The 18789-nt window shown below is 47.1% G+C and overlaps 1 protein-coding gene across 1 annotated transcript in view; it reads left to right on the top strand.

Moving 5' to 3' along the window:
* LOC119465555 (oxidative stress-induced growth inhibitor 2) overlaps nt 1–18789 on the top strand; it is a 170832-nt gene that overhangs the window by 55643 nt on the left and 96400 nt on the right. Inside the window, exon 2 of the mRNA XM_049669401.1 lies at nt 7403–7655. The gene's annotated coding sequence lies outside the window, so the exon portion shown is untranslated. The remainder of the gene's footprint in view (nt 1–7402; nt 7656–18789) is intronic.

Below are 18789 nucleotides of genomic sequence, written 5' to 3' on the forward strand. Positions count from 1 at the left end.
ATGGCCGCCTCACCGAATAATTTAGATCAAGGACTAAAATAGTGCTATGTGCCGCAGGCAATTTTGAAGAAAAAAAAAAAGAGAGAAATTGGTGCAGCTGATACCCCTGTCACACGGGCACTCGAAAGTCTTTTGAGCAAAAAGACTTCTCCCGAAAAAGAATTTCGCCCGCAGACACACGACAGGGAGCGATCTCTTTTTCAGAAGCGATCTTTTCTGGAAGAGGAGTTCGCCGATCTCCTTTACGGCCGAAAAGGATAGTAGCCTCGAAACCAGTGGGCACCAGCAATTATCATATATTAAAGAAAGTAAGCGAATGCGTAATTTTCTGTCGCTTAAGCTCATCATAAAAAAATAATTTTGTCTCGCTGAAGGTGTAGTAAACCCAGTAATGCTCATTTTCTTCTGTACTCTCGTGAGCAGGTCGAACGGGCTGGGTATGTCACGTGATGACGCTCTTTAAACTACTACAATAAATCTTTATATTAACGTTTCTTATGTTAAATTTATTTGGAAAACGTGTAAACATTAAGTTTTCACTTTATATTTCGAGATACATAAGTTATTTTTGGCCGATATTGTTTCGAACGCTAGCGCCACGCTTTCGGTAGCGTGTACAGAAGGAAACACTAAAAGGAGATCGTCGGCGCCGTGTGTCTGCTGCGCAACACCTCTTCATTCAAAAGTCTTTCAACTTGGTAAAAGACCCCTTGCGTAAAAGAGTTTTTGCGTGCTCGTGTGACAGAGGTATTAAAAAGAAAAAAGAAAAAAAAAAGCCGGCAGATCCCAAGCCCTGTGGGAATCGATGTTATGCGAAGCAGTATGCGGGGAGCCTACCAAGTTAGCGAAACGACCATGGGGGCAGCGAGGCGTAGGCGGCTGTTTCATGACCTACATGACACGCATGTCATGACATTCATGACCTATCATTTATGTCCGAACCCATTTCAGTGGTTTTTGAGTGTTAATATTTTTTCGCTGAGTCATTGTCATTTTTGCTGAGTCATGCTTATGACTATGACTTCTACCTTCATCCATTAGTGTTTCCTTCACTTAGTGCCCACGTCCGAACCCATTCCAGTGGTTTCTGAGTGTTTATCTCTTTTCGCTGAGTCATTGTCAGTCATTGTCATTTTTGCTGAGTCATGCTTTCCATCACTTATTACCCGTTCCGAAACCATTCTAGTTACATACCAAGTTAACGAAATGACCATGAGAAGCACCAAAACGTAGGCGGCTGTTTCATGATGTACATGACACACATGTCATGCCATTTATGTCATGACCTATCATCTGTGTTCGTCATACATCTTGTCATATTCTATGCCAATTTTGGTACATACCAAGTTAAGGAAACTACCATGAGAGCACCAAGACGTAGGCGGCTAGATAGATAGATAGATAGATAGATAGATAGATAGATAGATAGATAGATAGATAGATAGATAGATAGATAGATAGATAGATAGATAGATAGATAGATAGATAGATAGATAGATAGATAGATAGATAGATAGATACTGTCAAAGTGGCAAATGTTCGCCAAGAAATGCTTCGCATTAAAAAAAAAAACTTATATACTCACGGCGGTAAACCGATCGATAGGCGTTTTTCATCCGTTGAAAGCATTCTGTGTAAGTGCGACGGAGGACCCGCGACAGCTTAGGTGCCCCGGTTGGACGTTACTAGCGTGAACAGCGCCAAGAGAGAGATGAAGGTCGCAGTGAAAATTATAGGCACACGCAGCGCCAACGGAAACCTCGTATGTGACACCTGCATTTGTTCATAACGCCGGCGCTTGTTACCGGCTTCGTACTTGAGCATTCCCGTACGCGGAGGATTCGTTGACGCCGATATTTCGCCACGTGGCGACACACACCGACGCACATATACGGCGGTGTGGTGCACAGGCATGTCTGAGCGTGCTTGCATGTGCGTGCTTTGTTTTCGCACAGTGAGTCAAAAAACTGCGTCGGCGGGAACGCGCACTACACCACCGACGACGCCTCCGATCGTCTGTATCCAGAAAGCGAGCCGCGGGTAAATATGGCTTTCCGGCCGAAACTTATTTCGCGCAAAATGACACCATTCGGGGCTTATCTCGTCGCCGAATAATGATAGTCATCTATCTTAATTGCATTTCCTGTCTTCAACACCGATAAGTGCATGCCGCTCGTGACCTGAAAGTACCTGGCGCGCAGCGTTGCAGAAATTTCAGGCACGCAGGATAGATGGCGATTATTGTTATGAAAAGGTAAGCCCCAAAGTTTACTCTCGTATAATACAACTTTAAAGCTGTTTTTTCACTAGCTTCATAGCACAGCCAGAGCGCTCTCAAACGACCACCCGAATATGCCATTAGACACGTGGTACGACGCGGCGTACGTCTGATAACACTACACGCGACGCGTACTGATGGAAGATGGCTGCTCCGATTTGTGGAAGCTTGCTGAAACCTGTTAGACGCTTTTTAGAGACGGTTGCATGCGTACGTCGAATCGCACGTCGAGTCGTACCATGTCTTCTGTTTCGAGTTTCGTGTAAGATGATTTATGGGGTCCAGTCCTTTCAGTGACGTAAATATGTTAAAGGGACACTAAGGCGACTATTAGGTGACGCTAAAGTGATAGATTAATGCCCGATAACGTCTAAGGCTTTAATATTATGGATAACGTAGCTTTAGTAATCGAGAAATCGAGGTAAATGCAGGACACGATTTGAGACTCCACCGCGCGCACCGAGTCATTCAAGTATACAAGCCCGACGACGTACGACTCCTCATTATAATTTTGTCACTAGTACTAAACCACTCATAATAAAAAGGTCATTGCATTGCATTATAAGACAGAAGAAAATGTTATTTGTCTACTGTTTTCCATTATTAGAAAAAATTATGTTTTGACGTTTTCCATTGATGGTCGAAAGGTTTTGTTTTCGCTCGACTCTGCGCCGTCCGCGCTTTCGCGTTTCAGTAGTTGCGTTATCGCATAGTGCTGCGTTGGTTTTGCTGGCTCACGAAACTCACACAAACTGCAAGTTGCAGAAAACGAGGCCCATCGCGAAGAGCGTCGAAGATGGTGTTTGCTCTTCGGTGCGCGATTTAATCCCTGCCGCTTTCGCGCTGTCGATCGGCTTGTCTTGGCTCGCTTTCTGGCCGCGCTTTGTGTTTTGCACAATAATTGAACACGAAACCGTAGCGCCGGCTATCGGGCGCTGTTATAATTACCGACGGCATTAAAGGACGGTGATAGCGTATGCAACGTCACGACCACATTCTACCGTGCACCGCGGTCACGACTCCCCGCTCGGGGGTGGGCTATTAGAATTGCTCTAGAAGTATGCGGACCCTTCAGACGCCATTTCCTCTTAAACCAAGTCTTTTCTTAGCACGGAAAATAGCGCTGCGAAGTTTCTGTAATGGTATTTTAACAGTCCACGTTGACTTAATATTTGCCTTTAGTGACCCTTTAAAGATGTGTTCCATTTTATCGCAATGTTCCTGTTTTTGAAACAGGTCGCTTGCAGTCTACGAAACATGGCATCGCGAATAAAGCTTGACCGTAAGAGTATTACAGCAGTGGCGCACCGACCGGGGGGGGGGGGGGGGGGGGGGTTCGGTGGTTGTAATCCCCCCCCCCCCCTGAGGCCGACTTAACCCCCCCTTTTGTTTAACCCCTTTTCTTTCCTTGCGCATTTGAGTACTGCAACTAAGATGTAAGACGCGCAATCGTCTGTACACTCGCAAAAAGCGCATTTTTGATAATTTCCCGTAAAGAAATCGAAATTAGTGCTGTTTAGATGGTATTGGCAAACTGTCACCCCCCCCCCCCCCCCTGGCAGAGATCCTGGGTGCGCTACTGTATTACAGCGTAGGTAATAGCAGTACGCTAGAAATGTCGTCGGCGAAGCAGCAACGGCAGCGAGCGCCATCGTTGTCTTCAACCACAACCCGCTAGACACGTTTTTGTGCCGCATCATCGTTCTCGCAGAAGTGGATAGAAAGAAGAAAGTTTCTGCCTACGCCTTTGTACCAGCAGATACATGTAGATCGTGGCCGTTTCTTTTGTAGTTCTGTGTGTTCTAGTTGACGTCAGCGTTACAGGATGGCGCCATCGGCGCTGTTCAGCACGTTTTTCAGCACGCTTTTCTCTCATATGGCCGGTATTTTGTAGCGATGCCTTACCGGTGCGAATGCCCTTTCGCGCTTATCGCGCTTTGTCAGTGGTCAGAGCGACGGTCCGCTCGCGTTATCAATGGGATCAGCCGGCCGTGAGCGGTGAATGATAAGGCTAGTACAGAATAAGTCATAAGCATCGCTACAAAATACTGGCCCTGTGTTTCGATATTCCGTAAACTGTAATTAATGCGTTTACGAATGCTGTCTAAATAAACGTTTTTCTCGACCTGAGGATGAGCTTAATTAAAAATGCAATGCTGTGGACGCGCACGAATCGAAGCGCATATTGGCCGTGACCTCTATATCCGTAGGTTTAGGTCCAGGCGATTTCTTTTTATCGTACGGAGGGAGGTACAGAGGGAAAGGGGGGAGGAGCGCTGGTCTTCCGTAAACGCTTGCGTCCTCATCCTTTGAGGTACTGCCTGAAATAAGCGCAAGAAATAAAACTTGCCCCGGAGCGCCGTTGCGTAACGGGCGTGAAATTGTCCCGCTGGGATCGCTCCGTGTCCTTCAGGGCAGATAAGTACCGGCCATCGAAGTTGCGGCGTGCTCTAGCTGTGACGTTTTGTTAGTTTTTTCCGTTGCGAGTTATGTGATTTCCCCTCAGTGCATACATAGGTGGAGAGGGTCGTTTGCGCAGCGCTGAAGTCGTTTCGTGCAATTATTGCTTGCGATGGGTTCAATGCTATACAGTGGGGAAGAGGCGCTGTGCGATTGGACGGTCAAGGTTGTAGCGGCCGCATGGTGTTTCAAGGCCGACGCCTTCGTCCGATTGTGCAAAGCGTGGGGAGGGGGGTACCGTTTTCTGACGTCACGTTATTGCAGAAGCGAAGCGCAGAATACGTCATGTGCTCCCATGACTCTCCGTACCGCGTCACGTTGTCGTTTCCAGCACCTCAATGCATTTACTCAATCTCCCGTCGCGACGCCGCAGCTGTCGCTACTGTTGCGCTCAGGCACAGGTGCGCCTGTCGAATAGCTGAACGGGCCGTCATCAGCGGTGGCTCGCAGATGCATGAATAAGTATGGGGCGCAAACTTTTCTGCGGTAACGAACCGACGGCTCGCTTCGCCGTGAGATGCAGAACACCTTATTCGGTGATGGCAACAGCAATGGCATGGATACCTTTTGTCTCGTCGTTTTATTTGGGCTTCGACAGCGGGGTAACGTTGCGATTTAAGAAATTAGGGACTCTTAGATTTTGCGTTCGCAAAGTTAGGGGACTCAAACCGCCGGGCTTGCAAAAAAAAACAAAGGTATACAAAGGAACCCCAAAGGAGTACAAAAGAACGCAAACCGGGCGTGGTGCTTTGCGTACGCAAAGGTCCCTTTGGCTACCCATACCCGTTTGCGTACGCAAAATCTCGGAGAGTTTTGGGTTAGGGGACGCAAGCCGAAAGCCGCAACCCAAGTGTTGTGGGACGCAAACCGCCGGGCGTACAAAAGAACCGAAAGTGGGCATAAAAGGACGCGAAGGGCCCACGATAGAGTTATTTCCTTCTATATGCCGATGACATGAAGATTTTAAAGAAAATTCACACTGTTGATGACTGTCGCGCCCTGCAGTCTGACCTGTTTTTCTTTTCTAAATGGTGCAAGGATAATAACCTTACCTTGAATGCTGCTAGGACCAAAGTCATGACTTTCACACGCAAAACAACAAGTATTTCTTTTTCTTATTCTGTAGATTCTGTGCCGTTGTGTAAGGTCTGCGAGATCAATGATCTTGGTGTAGTTTTTGATGCAACCTTACACTTTTCTGCTCACACTAAACGTGTTGCAATGCGAGGTATGCGCTCTCTTGGTTCTGTATGCAGACTATCGAGCGAATTCAAGTCTCCTACACCGTTTCGCAAATTGTACACAAGCATGTCTTCCTCAACTCAAAATAGTCGTCTGGAATGGCTCTTCTAGATCCAACAGTGACATTATTGATCGTGTACAGAAAAAGTTTCTAAGCATATAGTATAATCACCGCTTTGCAAACCTGGACATTGGACCCTGTACTAGCACTGTTGGATTGTTGTCATTGCCCTCACTTCGCGACCGACGTAATCGCGCTGACCTTCTGTTTCTCTTCAAACTCCTTCACGGTAACCTCACGTATCCCGAACTTCTCAGCTGTGTCATGTTTCGTCTCCCACGCAAGATCACCAGAGAACATAGACCTTTCCGTGTTCCTGCCTGTCATCACGAACACTCAACTGTCCACAGGATACAGAGTCTTTATAACGCTTACTTTCGTGATCTTGATATCTTTCATAACTCCTTGTCATCGTTCTTTTCCGAGCTTTGCCTTGTGTTATAATTTCATGCATTGTTCAAGTGCCCTTCTCCTCCTTTTTCTTTTGTATTTTGCGCTTTGTTGTCGGTACTCTCTTCTTTTCACAATTTTTCTTTTTATTCATTTATTTTTTAATGACATTCCCCTTCAGTGTTTTGTTTTTGGTTTGTAATGTACGCGTGCGCCAGCACTCAGACCTTAGGGTTGTTCCTGGGCACGTTAAATAAATATGATTGATTGATTGATTATTTTTCGGTCTCGTCAACAATAAGTACATAGTTAGGATAAACCATTTTTTTTTCGCAAGGAAATTAGTAAGCAAGAAAGTAATGCTCGATGGGAAGCGAATCCCTGAACTTCTCAGTTTTGCCTTCAACAGACCTAATATTGCTAGCTATGGTATGAAAAATACGGGTCGTTGTATTCCGCAGCAGCAGCGAATATTCACACTGCAGACGTTGCCTTACACCGCACAAAGCAGACCTGTTCCATGCCTTCGGTTACGTTGTACGAGACACACTGCACTCCAGAATTTTGAATCACGTCTATTTTAGAACAGTCTTCGTTACAATATAATTTCTGCTTTATGCACGTTAGGTTATTGAAGGTGTGAGCCTTCAATAACCTAACGCCCTGTAAATAGCGCTGTAAATGATCTGGCAAAGATATCCCCAACATCCGTGTTCCTGTCTAGCGTCAAATAAAATAAGAGGTGGCGTATAATGTGGCGTTATACCACTTTTGTTTCCGCATTCACGAGCTAAAACTGTAAGCTTGCGATAATTTCCGATTGCGTTTTTCGTACCGTCGGTCACGATAATTGTGCGTCCGTCCACAGTCGCTGCGGCTGTTGCCAGACCGACAGCGTTCGTTGGTCGCCGTATATGCAAATGTTCGGAGAGGGAGAGCCGGTGTTCAGTGTCCGTATTGGACCGACGCAGGGCGACCTTCGGAGGCACAAGTCCCGGCGGGGTACGGCCGTGCGACCTCGCTCGTGGAACGTGGCATCGGCGGCGGCTTTGGTTCCCGGCTGCTGCTGCAGAGCGGCGGGTTCTCCGCACAAGGCGACCGCGGGCCCCGGAGCGCGCCTCGGACCGTGCCTGGTTTGAGCCCACCGGCGGAGCTCGCCCTCACCGCCGCCGGCAGCATTCCAGAGAGGCAGGCCGCGGCACCTCGACACTGGCTGAGGAACAGGTATGACGTGGTCCTCGCCCCCTTCCTTATCGGACGCGCGGGTTTATCGGTGAAGTGGCGTTCTCTCTCGGTTCGAACACACTCGCGCGCGCTGACACCGCCAGCCGAGGTCACCTTCTCCTTGCCTGTCCCGACCAAATAGCGCGAGGGCAAGCGGAGAAAGAGGACTCAAGCAGGCCCGCTGTTAACGTCCTGTGAACGAGGTAACCGTGTACGAGGTTGTATCGTAGGCGTCACCGCGCGCAATAAAGATAAGGAACGCCTTTTTTAGAGCTTTTCTATTACGTACTGTCCGCTCGTAGTCGCTTTGAGCGCCGCGAGACCTTATAGACATTTAGTGGTCTTGTCTGTATGTGGTGTCGAGTGCCCCGCATGACTTCTGCAGAATAGAAAACGGGCCTATGCGAGTATATCTGAAAACATAGTGACGTGGCCGTAAATATACCGAGTTTTCTTAGTGGCTGAAGCTATATGAATTCTATAGAGTGGAACTAATGCGGCGACTTTCCAGCTGCTCAGTTGGGACGTGAGCTGTCTTTCCTTTCTTTCATTCTCTTTTTCTTTGCTTATTGCTTCGTTTATTTCTGATGCGCGAATAGGTACGATGTAAACGCGGTGTTCTGACCCTGTCTTCTCCCAATTACGGTAGTTATTACCGAAAACGACACTATCTCGAGGTGCTTTTTCGGACACGTCATCAACAGTGTATATGTGTAGCGCGTGCTATACGTCAGTGAATCCAACTATCATCAACGTCAACCTCCAACTATCATCGTTCTCCATCGCGTTGGAGAACTTCCCGCGATGTTAATCATCGCAGAAGTTATGCTTGCACGCCTACTTAATTATTGTGTAACGATCATATGCATCACAGTACCTCTCTAGAGCCGTTCGCGCGCGTGTGCATAAATAAGAGAGGCCGCCTCCGCTCCGGCGACAACAGTATCGCCTCTGCTACGGCGGCAGGTAGCCGAAAGGTTTCGTTGACTGTGGAGCGAAAGCGCTATTCACTATTCATTTATTGATTTTATTGTTTTAGGCAGAGAGCACATTGCATGGGTACAGACACTGCGTCTGTTCTGGCTTGGCTGACGGTTCCATTTCACCGCAGTCGCCACGTCGAAACAACTGGTGGTTACCAGTTGTTTCGACTCGTGTCCGAGCGGTGATTACGAGTTTACGTAGCTGGTGAGGTACCATGGTGCCGGGTGATCGAGAGGCCCGGGACGACGTCCAAGAGATGCAAATAAGGGTTTATTTACAGCATTTACATTTTGAGAGTTTTTCAATGTACGAGCACGAACGCGAAGCACTGAAGGCCCGCTTTTTAAGCCCTTCCTTTTCCCCTTCCTCTCGTAGGGGAATTCACTGTTGTTCTCGTACGATCACAATCGCCGAAACGTTTGCAAAAACCCGCCCCTGACGTTGCACTGTTCCGCTGCATTACGCATCCAAGGTTGCGCAACCGCCCCGACATACGGGGGCGGGCGACCGCTTGGCGACTTGGGAACCTAAACTTTGATCCGTTCCCACGGAAATTCTTGCCGTTGGCCCCTTGCGAGAATGATGGGGCTTTTCGTGAAGAACCGCGTTGACAGAGAGATGGGGCCTTCACGCTAAATAGCGTTTCCACGAAGGGCGGCGTTGTCGGCGTTTCAAGTGAACTCTTTTGTTTGACTGTCACAGTCCATACCGTGACGGAAAAGAGCGACGATGTCGTTAAACGATGCACGAGACCGATGACTCAGAATTCGACTCGCCCATCAGCTCTGAATTGTCGGACAGCCGAAGATAGGAAACATGACGGCAGCTCCATTAGTCTCAGGTGACGCCGGTCAAGTCGCCAGCTCCCCGGCCTTGCAAGGCACCGAAGGGAATAAATGGCATTTCATTGCCGCAGGTCTGTCGGGGCAGCATTCTTTGTCGAAAACAGCCGCCGGGCACAAATGTGTGCCAGTCGTAACAAATCATAGGATGCCTTAGATTTGTCGTCCAGGACTGCCCGATCGAGGCAATGCTTTGAGCTAATGACCATTGGCACAGTCCTGCAGGCAGTCCGGAATGACAAATCAGAGACCCATAATAGACAGCACCGGCAACGTCACAGCGTGACGTTGCCGTTGCGCACGTGCGGTGGCCCTGTTTGGCAAAACACAGCCGCCGCCGGCTTTCTGCGTGGTGCAGTCGCGCAGTAGTTGGTGTAGGTGAGCGCCACGTGGACGCGTGTATTTATTTATTTATTTATTTTTTATCTTTACGTGAACCTCCACAATTATCTTGCCAGCCAGATTAGCAATAATGTGTGTCGGAGAACATCGGCGTGTGGTAAAATGGCCTTCTTCTTTTTTTTTTTCTTTTTTTTTTTTTTTTTACTTGCGAACATGAACCACGTGGGGGTGGTCTGTGATGGATTGTTCGATGAAGAATATCGGCTTTTCCATGGAAGTGTGCCACATTTGCTATGGTAATGTGTGCGGCGAAAAACAGCGACGATATCGGCTCATCCTTGCGTAGGGAAACGGACCACATTACGTGTGCGTGCGTGCGTGTGTGTACCACGCGATTAGCAACACATCTCGCTTACGAGACTGTGGACGCGTGTTACGTGTTGTAGCGAACAGGCTCCTCTAGAACTTCAGGACCCGTAGTTATTGAACAGGTGAGAATGAATGAGACGCGGTGATTAGTGAGCGCATGTATTTCGGGGCCATCCGCGCAGTGTGCAGAAAAGAGAGAGAGAGAGAGAAACTTTAATGAATAAAATGAAATTTGAGGTCCCGTGGTTGGGGCCCCTAGTACAGGGCTCCACTGGCACGAGCGGTTCGCTGGGCTTGGTCCAGGAGAGCCAGTTGGCTGTCCTGGTCCTCGTCCGCAAGCCGCGCCTCCCACTGCCTGTTGATTTTTGTGTTTTTAGTAGTGTGGAGTTTATATGTTTCGGTCTGTTTGGGCATATCCACGTGATGTGTGGTAACGTTGGCGTGTCCCCGCACCACGGGCATTCGTCAGTGTATCGCGCTTGGTGAATACGGCTAAGTATATGCAGGTTTGGGTATGTGTGTGTTTGAAGTCGGCGCCAATTCCTCGCCTGTTCACTGTTTAACTTTGGGTGAGGGCGTCCATATTGCCTCCGCTCCTGTGCAGAAAAAAAAATATGAAAAAAAAAAGAGCCTTCGTTGGAGCATAATTTATCGACTAAGAAGCATGACTACAAATAAGCTCCTACGATGTTTTGACCGCTGCCGAAGCTGCGAGTATACATTTATAAAAGAAATTCACAGGCAAACCTCTGAAATTATCGCGATCTAACGCAGATCTCACGGGTCTTAAGTAAAATTGAACTTTATTTTTTTTTCGTTATTAATGTATTCACCTTCATGGTACGGACTTTATGCCGGGATGATGCACATAAACATGCAAAAGTTAGGTCTTGTAAAGTTGAGAGCAGCAAAGGAGGCAGCAGACACAGCGAAGTTAGCGCGCAACGGATTCATGTACTTATGTAAGATTTTGCTTTGTACATTCACATGATCGAGACTAATTAAAATTAAATTATGGTGTTTAACATCCCTAAGCTGCACTGCGGCTTATGGGGGACAGTGTAACGAAAGGCTCCGGATTAATTTTGTCCACCTAGGGTATCCTACCATGCTCCTAAAGCAGGGTAATAAGTTTTTCTGCATTTCTCCCTGATCTGAATTTAGCCGCCGCTACTTGGTACGGCTCGACTGAGCCGCCGTGTAGTTGCAATGTAGACGAAATGCATCTTGTATATCGTTTAAAGCTACAGTGTAAATGGGGCGCAAAGCAGTGCATTCACGACAATGCAATGCAAATTTGTGTTCTAAGGCTATAGTCATTTAGCGAAGTATCACTTTGTCACCGCGAAAATGTGCATAATCTGTGATAAAATGTTTGTTTTCGAGGAGTAATACATTTTTGTGGATGTTTTAACTACGGAAGAGGCGCACTTTTACGAAATCACCACACGCCGATTTACGGGAACCGTGCCCTCGGCAACAACGCTACGTTGTTGTACCGGTAAAACGGGGACGATTATACTTCCTAAGCACAGTTCGTAAATGCTGGCACTTCAAAAAATCGCAATATGCCGGACTTACAATCGCGGCAGTTGATATACAAGCAGCGCTCTTATGCAGAGAGAACAGGTCGCATGGACACGCACATATCACTTGCAGGAGTTCAAGTGGATTACGTATATTGAACGTACAAAAACACAAAACGCGCTCATGCGGGCATAGCACTGACTAGGGAATGACAAACGCAAACCGTCAGAATGTATTGCGCGTTCTAATTGAGAAGTTGGTGCTGAAGTTGCAGGCAGACCGTAGCAAGCGCGAAGTGACAATTGCGTGACTTGCAGCATTTATATGGCGCACTGCTTACGCAAGAGATGTGAATATCTACCATGCGTGTCGAAGCACTTTGATTATTGCGATTACCATGCTCAATTACGGCAATAGATCTTTCTTAATTGTCTTCATTGTCATACAGGCATCGAAATAAGTTGTTGCACGAAATGTGCCATTGCATTCAACTAATTTCACTGCCGCTGTCCGGAAGAAGATGCTTTAGTTGTCTTTTGTGCAAAAACAGTCAGTTAGGCTTTAATTCAACGTCATTTAATTGCCGATATGCATATTATTACTTCGGTAGTTGATAGTCTAATGACTTTGGTACATAATGTTCTTATATAGTATAATTATTATGTAGAGGCAGGCTCACATAGCGTGTAGGACTAGAGAGAAGCTGTTTTCTGAGATTATATACCTAAATATATTACATTTTGAAGAATTTGCCGAAATATATAAGTGTAATTGACAATGTTTTATATTTCTGTATGCTCGTATAGGCACATATTTCTAATTCAGTGAATACCTTTCTTTTGTCAGAAGCGAAGCCTGTTTAAATTACCTGTAGATGAATGGTTGTCACCCCAAGTCAAAATATAATAATGCAGTCGAGAAAAATAATCATCGCGTAGTACGTTTGACATTTGAATGATATTGTTAAAATAAATCCGAGTTTACCATTCAACGTGTTTCTATATCTCTGTCCGTAAATGTGAAATCTCTGTCTACTTAACGCTTTCATTGAGGTAAACTATACTAGAAGATTGTGTGAGTCTACTCGTTTAATTGTTTACTCTCGAAAAGCGTTCTTTAGATTAGTGTATAGTTGCGTTATCGTTTGCTCTGAAATTACCTAATTCGTTTATAGAATTAATTGTTAGGTGGTTTGAAAACCTAGTTGTTTGAAAGCCAGGAATGTAGCTCTTGGAACCAACAATTACCCTGACATCACATTGTTGAGGTCACTGCCATTAAAACCTACGTTTACACGTCGGCAACCAAAGCAATGTCAGGTCCAAAGACACGAAGGTCCACGAAGAAGCGTTGAAGCTATGCTGGGCTTGATTACTAATTAAGTGTTCCGTCTAGCAGCAGAGGAAAGTCGAGCGCCGATAAGTGTTAACTGGAACACAATGCATTTTGCCACACATTTTGATGATGTATTTCTGGAAGTGTGCTACGCACAGGATTTTCGCTTAATCCATATAATGTCATTACCGCTCGGCATCAGATCCGCAGTAGGGACATTTGTGCCTTAATGTGATCCATTGAAAAGTTAATTATTGAAAATTTAATTACGTAGTACCATTTTGTGATTTGTCATGCAAGCAGTGTGAGCCTCTCCAAGCAATCCAGCTGATATGTGACAGAACAGCGCGCTCTATCTATATAGCGCAGAAACTATACTTATAAGTGCCTAGCGGACTCGATTGCGTACGCGTGCCCTCACTGGAATCGCGCTATCGCTGAATTCGAGCCGCGTGCCGACTGATCTGGCTGCACGCGAGTACTTATGCTTCGAGGTGTCGCGTGACAGCAAGGCGGACAAGCATGAGCGCTGCACTGATAACCGATCAGGTTGCAGTGGCGGAACGAGCCCGAGTGATAACTACGGCGGCGATTGGAGGCGTTCCGAGAATCGTTTCTTACTTGGCAGCGTTATCTACAATCGCTAGAGTCGGGAGCCTTCTGCAAGTCCGGGAGCATATGTGGTATCAGTATCGTCGTTACACATGTATGAGCTTTCTTTCTTCTGAAAGAACGTCGACAAATGAATTTTTCTGCTTGGTTGACACCTGTGCATGCTCGTACATGAGATGTTTTGCAGGTTTTAACTGACGTCCTGTTTATGACAAAGCATTGAAGAAAGTTGGTATGTATTCTGCGACAGCTTAACCGATGCACTTCCTAATAAATACCAGTAGAGAAGCTCTGAAAAGTAGGTTAGTTGGTGCGGATTCACGGAAGAACAAGAAAACCAGGCATGTACTGTATACCCTCTTCTGAAGGAAACTTATCAGCGTATGTATACATGGACATAAGACGAAAATAAAAAAATAAATAAATGACGAATGAATGTAAACTATAAGGAAACAGAAACTACAACTCAACAGACTTCGGTGATGCTTGCGGCTCATCAGCAGGCTCTTACAGCGAACACCGCCACTTTGCTTTCTTGATTGCTCCTCAAATAGTGTCGTTTTCATTAAACCAAATAATTTAAAAGAAATCCTTCTTTTCTTCTATTGTGTTTTTGCTCACAACGCCGTTTTCGTCCTGCATGTACGGTGATGCTTGCTGTGCCCTCCGACATACATGCACTGACGCCATCACCCTTAGAGCCTGCGTACAGTGCACAAAACCCCGCTGTCAATTAGCGCAAATTAGCGGTTAGCGCGTCCGTCTTCCAAGTTCCAACTGCACATTGCCGCCAGGACATGAATACATAGTTTTCACGGACGTCACAACCGGGGCGGGGGCGTATGGGCCAGCGATGGTGGCGAGTGCAGATTCTATTTTCCTTCGCCACATGGCGAATGTGAAGCTGAATTTACAGGAGGAGGCCTGATGACGACACGGAGGCGTTGGCGTGACGGCCAGACGGAGACAGGAAACGAAGTTTTCAGCTTCTAACTGCTTCCACGGTAAAGGTCATTTCAAGATAACTACTCCAACAATACACGTGGCACGAGAGGATGTGGCACAACCTATTCTGGCGAACAAAAACTGCTGCGTGTGAATAGTCCATGGGAATAAATGTAATATTGTTACGCGAAGGACGAGTCAATTAGACGAGCAACTACGAGGGGCGTTCATAAAGTTCGTATTATCAGTGTGACAGATTTAGAAAAGGCGTGCACAATATGCATCAAAATGAGTGTGCGTCTGTCTAGTTTTAGCATAATATAAAACTAATGTTCTATATAATACCGCGCAACACCGTTAGGGGGCCAAAACAAAAATGGCAGCACCCATCGGGAAAGTCGAAGCACGTGCAGTCTGTATTTGAAGGGACAAGATGCCAAGACAATTCACGCCGAGCTGGTGGCGGTGTACGGTGACAATGCCCCAGCCTATGACACTGTTGTCAAATGGCGCAGACGATCTCAGTGCGGTCCAACAAGCCTGGACGACGCAGAACGAAGTGGCCGCCCTTCGCTCGATGGTGAACCACAAATTGCTGCGCAAGTGGAGGCTCTCGCACTCGCTGACCGGCGGATAAATGTTGAAGAATTAGCAGGACAGGTTAACGTAAGTACAGGCTCTGTGCACAACATACTTCACTACAACCTGCATATGACGAAAGTTGCCGCGCGCTGGGTTCCGCGTTTGCTGACGCCAGTGCAAAAAGACTTGCGGAAGGAAGCGGACGCAAAAATGTTGAAGCTTTGCGAGAGCGACCCTGACGACTTTTTTGAACGCCTGATAACCATGGATGAGTGTTGGGTGCACAATTATGACCCTGAAACTAAACTTCAAAGCAAACAATGGAAGCACGGAAACTCACCCGCGCCAAAAAAGGCCAAGGTTGTGCAGTCATCAGGAAAGGTCATGTTGAGCGTCTTCTGGGTCTGCCGTGGTGCCCGTCTCACAGATTATGCCAGCAAAGGCCAAACTGTTACAGCAAAGTACTATTGCGAGCTTCTCACCAAATCGCGAGGTGCTATCAAGGAGAAGCGTAGAGGAAAGCTCACGAAAGGCGTCCGTCTGCTCCACGACAATGCACCGGCTCACTCAGCACATGCGACGGCGACGCATTCAACTTCCTTAGGCTACGAAATTTTGCCTCACCCGCCATATTCACCTGACCTCGCACCAAGAGACTTCTTCCTGTTCCCTCGCATGAAGAGCACACTGCTCGGGAAACATTTTCCGGATGACGAAGAAGCCATCGCTCAAGTCGAGCTCTTCCCGAACTTTCAAAATGAAGAGTTCTACAGCACTGGACTGTGGCAGCTCATGCATCGTTGGCAGAAGTGCGTGTCTTTATGCAGAGAAGGAATAAACTTCCGATAAAATTTTGTTTCTTTGTCTCTCGTTTTTCATGCCAATAATACGAACTTTATGAACGCCCCTCGTATTTACAGAATATATTGTTGCGGCTCGAGGTGGCGTTTGGGCCAAGAATCCACCAAGCCCATTGATGAGTGGTCCAGTCACAGGAATAAGGAAAATGGTTTTAATTTGCATTTATTTATTTATTTATTTATTTATTTATTTATTTATTTATTTATTTATTTATTTATTTATTTATTTATTTATTTATTTATTTATTTCAGTACCCTCAGGGCCCGAGGGCATTACAGAGGGGAGTGGGTTACATTCGAAGAAGTGGGAAACAAGAAACAGCAGTAAATTTATATAAAACTTAGCATAATTGAGGTTCACGGGGGAAACGAAAAAAAAAAAAGTTACATCAATACAATAAAGGAGATTAACAATAAATAGCGCACAGCACAAGGAGGGAAAACCAGCTGAACAAACAAAGCATAAATAAATATTTTGCAACAAACAAAGAAAACGAAATACATGACGCTCGAAGTAGTAATATGTGCCTACAAAACACAGAACACCCGTTTTAAAAAGATTGGTGTGGTAAAAAAAATTGCGAAGAAAAAAAATAAAAAAAGCTGACAATGCTACAATTATGTTTATGGCCACAGAAGGTTTGTTAAAGCAGTTTTGAACTTAGCGTTATCAGATATTTCGACGACGGATCGGGGAAGGTGATTCCAACTTGCTGACGTACTGGGGATGAATGAATTGAAAAAAAAAAAAAAATGGTTGGTGTGGCATGAAGGAATACCAACTTTATGACGATGGTCGATGCGGGCTGAAACGTAACACGAGGGGGTTATCAATTTATTCTTAAGAATGGTGTTGTCATGATATATCTTATGGAATAGGCAAAGACGGAATATTTTCCTACGTTGTGATAGCAAAGGTAACAATAAGCTTGTTTTCATAGTAGTGACGCTGGAGTTACGGTGATAATTGGAAAGAATGAAGCGAGCCGCCCGGTTCTGGACAGATTCAAGGCCCCTGGTACGGAAGCCCACTCCATCAGGAGCATATTAAACGTCTGAGTTCGCCTCAGGACACGTCAGACCCACCTGTCACTGCACCACACGTCCCTGCTTTTAATCCTTTCGTCTTCCCTAGGAGACTCGACTGGGGAATCTGCTGACCTTGGTGCGGCCAATCAGAGGGGTTGTATTGTTCACAGAACTCCGCCTCTAATGTTGCATCCTCGCCCTCGCATTTGCTGTCACTGCGTGGCCAATGAGAACCGAGATCGTTGCCGTTCCCACGGTAGTAATTCCTCTCGAAGTTGGCCTCTGGCATCAATCCGTGGTATCTCCGTGACGGTAAACTTGTCATGGTCGGTGTCGGGCGCTGTCGCCGTCTGGGCGACGCTGATGAAAGGGACTGCCTCGGGGCAACACCAAAGGATGCCCACTGCCGATTTGGGACGCTTGTCTGCCCGTCACCGTCGGTGTCGGGCACTGTCGCCGTCTCTGCGACGCTGATGAAAGGGGCTGCCTCGTGGGAAACGTCCAAGGTATACGCTGGCCCAGGTTGAGACGTAACAGTATTTACCAGAGCGGTTGCAGCGCCGACCGGTTGGATTCGCAGCGCGAGCCCAGTTCGTTCTTCCTCCTCTTTTCTCGAGTGACGGCGCCCGCGCGCCTCGTTCAAACAACCAAATACAACACGCGTGTAGCATGATCCCCCGGCGGCAGAAGCGACGTCTCGGGGCGTCTAAATGTCATCACTGGGAGGGTGATACTGCTTCAGTCGCGTAACGTGCACGATACCACTGGACTGGGAAGCAGATGGGGCGTCAGGGGTAACCTCGTAGGTGACGGGAGTCACGGCACGAAGCACTCGGTATGGGCCTGCGTAGCGAGACAGCAGTTTTTCTGACAGGCCGACCTGACGCGACGGAGACCATAGAAGCACCAAAGAACCAGGCGGGAAGTGCACGTCTCGGTGTCGCCGGTCGTACAAACGCCTTCGACTATCTTGGGAGTTCAGAAGGCAGTCACGGGCAATTTCCCTTGCGTGGGCAGCGCGGGCGATGACGTTTGTGCATATTCACTGGTCGGTGCCGCATGAAGAGGGAGGGTTGTGTCGAGGGGCAGTGCTGGTTCTCGACCGAACAGAAGGAAAAATGACGAATAACCGGCTGTCTTCGCGAGCATGTCTGTGAGATTGAGATTGAGACGCTCCGTGAGGTCATTTGTTTGCGGATGGTATGACGTGGATAGCTTGTGCCTCGTTGCACATCTGCAGGACTGCAGGATGTCCGCGGTAACTTTTGATAGGAATGTCCGGCCACGGTCTGTGAGAAGTTGTCGTGGAGCTCCATGTAATAAAATCACGTCGCGTAGAAGAAAATCGGCGACATCTGTGACGCAGCTTGTAGGAAGCGCTCGGGTGATGGCGTAGCGCGTGGTGTAATCCGTGGCCACAGCGATCCACCTGTTCCCAGAGGTAGATAGAGGAAAAGGGCCAAGTAAGTCCAAACCAACCAGAAAGAATGGCTCCGCGGGAATGTCGAGTGGTTGAAGGAACCCGGCAGGTAGCGTCGATGGTGTCTTGCGCCGCTGGCATTTCTCACACGCTGCTACGTATCTTCGAACGGAGCGAGCATGCATCATCCTTGAAGAAATTAGAACAAAAGTCTTTTTCGTGACTTCTTCCAACCAGGGTTTTAAAGTATAAACCGCATGCACGCGATCTTACGCGCGACAGCGACG

Source organism: Dermacentor silvarum, chromosome 1 (genome assembly GCF_013339745.2).
Source record: "Dermacentor silvarum isolate Dsil-2018 chromosome 1, BIME_Dsil_1.4, whole genome shotgun sequence".
Lineage (NCBI taxonomy): Eukaryota > Metazoa > Arthropoda > Arachnida > Ixodida > Ixodidae > Dermacentor > Dermacentor silvarum.